Below are 4,442 nucleotides of genomic sequence, written 5' to 3' on the forward strand. Positions count from 1 at the left end.
TTTTTTTTTTCTCTTAGAATCTGTTTCATGATACACTGTCTTGTCATTTCTTCAGAATCTGATTTGCTAGCTCTTGTGAAATCTAGACAGGTTTAAAAAAGAGAATGAATTTGGGATATTTTGCCAAAGAGTGAGAGTATACTCCTGACAGAAACAACGTTCGTGAACTGGTGGACGTTTCCCAAACAATAAGGTTTAAGAGAAACCCTTAGTGGCACTAGAGAGAAAAAACAGCATGCATTCAATATCATATTTTCTTACCTGTGGATATACTGCTCTCAAACTTCACAGATCTCACCTCTCACCACTGTGAGAGCACTGCTTCCCTCAACAACATCTTCATTCTGTGTTCCAGAGAAATGCTGGGAAGCCTGTTAAAAAGCCATTTGATTCTACATAAAGCTGCAATGCTATTATGAACCAAGATGTGTTCTAGAGAATAAATCAGAAGGGTCACATTTCTTGCATCCTGTTGGCCAGAGAGGGAGAGAGTTGCCAAAAGGCTGCTGTCTCTGTGAAGATTGCAGACATTCTCTAAACACCCTTCCAAGAAAGTTTCACAGTGCTGCTTATGATGATACAGGAAAATTTGCAACCTATTCTCTCCTATCAAGGAAGATATAGGTGACTGGTAAGCAATAGAATAAGAACACCCTCATTTCTTCTTTTCCAGAATGATCCACAGTCAGAAAATTATTGCAAAGACTGTCAGTTAAAAGCAACATAAGGAGCAACTTGTACCACTCAACTAAATGATAGGATGGAGAAAATACATTTAATATCTATGTGGAGATACAGATTGGAACCCAGGTATAACTTCTCCCTTGCCACAAAGGTGCACCAGGTCCAGAAAGCTAACTTCTCCTACATAATTTGGAATTAAAGAATTCTGCTCAACTGTATTTCATCTCAATGCATTAAAAAGTGTTGTGATCATTTTAATGGCAAGTACCCATTATTAACTTCACTCTTTTGTACTGAAGGACATTATGTAATGGCTGATATTCATATTCTTTCTAGATGCTCAGGACACTGTTTCAGATATGCTTAAGTCCTTCACAATATCACAACTCTAGATTAACACATCCTTGTCCGGTTGTGCTATTCATAAATCAGCACCACAAACCATACACATGTATGATTGCATTTGGAGAAAGCTGAACTACTGCTTAATCAAGGAAGTCTTTGGTATTATGATTGTAGGATTTCAGCACAACAGTCAGCTCAATTCAAACAACAATAACTATTGGACTGAATGTTTGTGCCCCAAATCATACTTTGAAAATTTAATCTGTAATGTGATAATATTTGGAGATGGGGCCTTTAAGAAGTAATTATGTCATGGAGGTAGAGCCCTCATGGATAAAATTAGTGCCCTTGTACCAAGAGTTAGGAGACAGCTTGCTTCCTTAATCTTTACTGAAGGAGAACAGATAATTCCATCCTAAAATATAGCACACTCTTATGCTGATTATTATCAATTAAATATTCTTGGAGACCAGCAGATGCTAGAGACAGTTTTACTCTTTTAGGTGTCTAAAGTCCAGACTGACCCAGGAAGAAAACGGTCACTTTTGTTACCTTCCCTGAGTTTTCATTAAGTGAACTCATACTACAGCAAGAAAGGTTAAAGTCTGTGAACGTACAGAACATACTTTTGTCACAAGCCATTGTCTGTTCTTTGGGACCTGCAGACTTTGCTGTTGTATGTGGTCTAAGCCCATCAAATCTCCCAAAAATAATTTGCTGTTTCCCTTGAAATTATCCACATTTACTCATTTCCCTTTCTTCTTGGAGAAAGTATATAGGGGTCTGTACCCTGCTGGGTTCTTGGATAATCATTCTCCTGTGATTGATTATGCTATGCATATTAAAATAAAATTTGTGTGCCTTTTGTTAGTTAATTATCTGAAGACAAAGGGGAAGGTTTCCCTTCTCCCCTACATATTCTCCAGCATGTGTAGACAGTAAGAAGACAGCCTCTGCAAACAGGAAGAAGGCCTTCACCAAAACCCAACCATTCTGGCACCCTGATCTCAGACTTCTTAGCCTCGAGAACTATGAGAAATAAATTTCTGTTGGGTAAGCCACTCAGTTTATGCTGTTCAATTATAGCAGCCCAGATTAACTGAGACAACTAGAAACTTCACAATTTTCCAGATAATTCGAATCTGCTTATTTTTCTCTTTAAATTGCAAAATTATATTTACCAAAAAGTTAGAAATACCTTATAATTTCAGGTAATGGGAGAAGCTATCCCATACCAAAAGATCCTTTACCCCTGAAAACAAAAACTTTAGGATTGAGCCAATCTGAAACAGGGAGGAATTATTAAAATTTTTCTATTTAAAGATTCTTCAGAAGGAGAGCCTAAAATAACATACCTGTTAAATCACTGAAAGCATATTGGATGCCCAAAATTATAAATACAAATTCATTAGAGAGTAAACACAAAGGCCACCATGACCCATTGTAAGGAAGTGATGCGAGTGGCTTAACAATCTCACAGAAAGTTCGATCTCATAGAAAGTTCAATGCTACCCTGAAGTATACGATTTTTGTTTTTGTAACAAAAGCAAAATATGTTTTCTATCTTTTTATTTTTTTAAATGTCTTCATATTTTAAAAGTAACATAATATTTTACAAGATAATATTATGGGTTCTAATGTTAGGCTGTTAGATGCAAAACTCATCTTTATTCTCTGTCATATTTTGCAAGTTATGTACCCTTTTTCCTCCTCTGTAAAATGAGTATGAGAGTAGTACCTACTTAAATCCTAGGGCTATGACCACTAAATGGGATGATCAATTTTAAGTGCTCTGAAAAGAATCTTGTGAATTTTTTTAAAGCTTGAAGTAATTATTGATTATTCTCATAATAGTTCTATTCAATCAGTATCTGCTGATTATCTATTATGTGGAACACATTATAGTAGGTCTTGTAGGGAGTTAGCTTTGATAAGAGCAGTAAATTTAGCTATAAAGAAAAATGTTAACTTACTGAGATTCTAAGAACTAAAATTGTTTCAGCATTGTGATAGATATTTAAAAATATATATTTTTAAGTATGAACCCTCACTGCTGAAAATAATATTAACATATACTAATCTGCTTCTGAAAACAAAGCTTTCCAAAAGGAAAAAATAACAACAACAATTAGGCATGATAAACATACTTAACAGACTTACAAAGTGCCCATGTAAGTTGTAATGCTGTATCATAGTTGTTATTTCACAAACTTGGCCTACTTTCATCATAATACAATTCATTAAAATCCCTCATTTGACTGAACACAATCAAATGAAGCAGCAGCAGGACATGCAATATTCTAGAAAAGCTTGAAAGTTCTGGAGTAGAAATGAATTGCAAAATATTATGATTGAGTTTCGTGAGCGTGCGTGGAGAAGGGGAGCCACCCAGTGTGGAAGCAGTGGAGATTGAGGAAAATAAAATACAAGAGAAGACAGGAGAGATGAAAGGTGGGGTCGGAAGGTCTGACACCAAAACACAACATCAGCCTTATTTCATGTATCTCAGCAGGGTTGTTTACAGGGAAGTAGCATAGACAAAAGAAATTTTGGTCTTACAATATGATTGGAAAATGTAAATAACTGTATCAAAAACAAATCGTGCTACTAATGGTTTCTACTTAACTTCACTAACATACGTTAAAAGGTAAATAGGGAAAGATCACAAGGATTTCTGAATAGTTCCTAAAGGTTAACTAAACAAAGAGGGAGCATGAAGAAAGGAATATTGTTGATTTGAGAAAGAAGGAAAAGTAGTTGGGGGTTCATTCCCCAGGCTGTGGGGACCCTGCCACCTCAGGGACCTGCTCTCCACAGTGAGTCAGATTTTCTTGTCAGACATAATAAGCTAAATCTGGGAGTAGGTCAGTGGTCAGACTTGCTACTTGATATTTAACCATTGGAAACAGCCAAACATTCCATATTTTCACTTTTTTTAAATTTGATTTTTTTTATTAAATCATAGCTGTGTACATTAATACTATCATGGGGTACAGTGTACTGTTTCTGTGTATAATTTGAAATACTTTCATCCAACTGGTTAACAAAGCCTTCATGTCTTGTTCTTAGTTATTGTGTTAAGACATTTATATTCTACATTTAGAGAGATTCACATGTACCCTTATAGGATGAACCATATAAGTGATCCCACCAATCACCCTCCCTCCACCCACCCTTCTGCCTCCCTTCTCCTCCCTTTCCCCTCTCCCTATATTCCTCATTTGAAGACAGAGTATGAAATGTGATTCAGTCTTCCATAGCAGCATGGCTTAAAAGAATAAAAACAAAATGAAACAAACAAACCCCCCAAATCTCTGTATTTAAGTTGTTTTAAGAAATATTCTTCTATGTGGATAATATGCAATGTCATTGCTCTCTGTGGCACCCCATTGCTGTGGGAAAGAAACAGCCAG

This window comes from Otolemur garnettii, unplaced genomic scaffold (genome assembly GCF_000181295.1).
Source record: "Otolemur garnettii isolate 467f Iridium unplaced genomic scaffold, OtoGar3 scaffold00169, whole genome shotgun sequence".
NCBI classification, from domain to species: domain Eukaryota; kingdom Metazoa; phylum Chordata; class Mammalia; order Primates; family Galagidae; genus Otolemur; species Otolemur garnettii.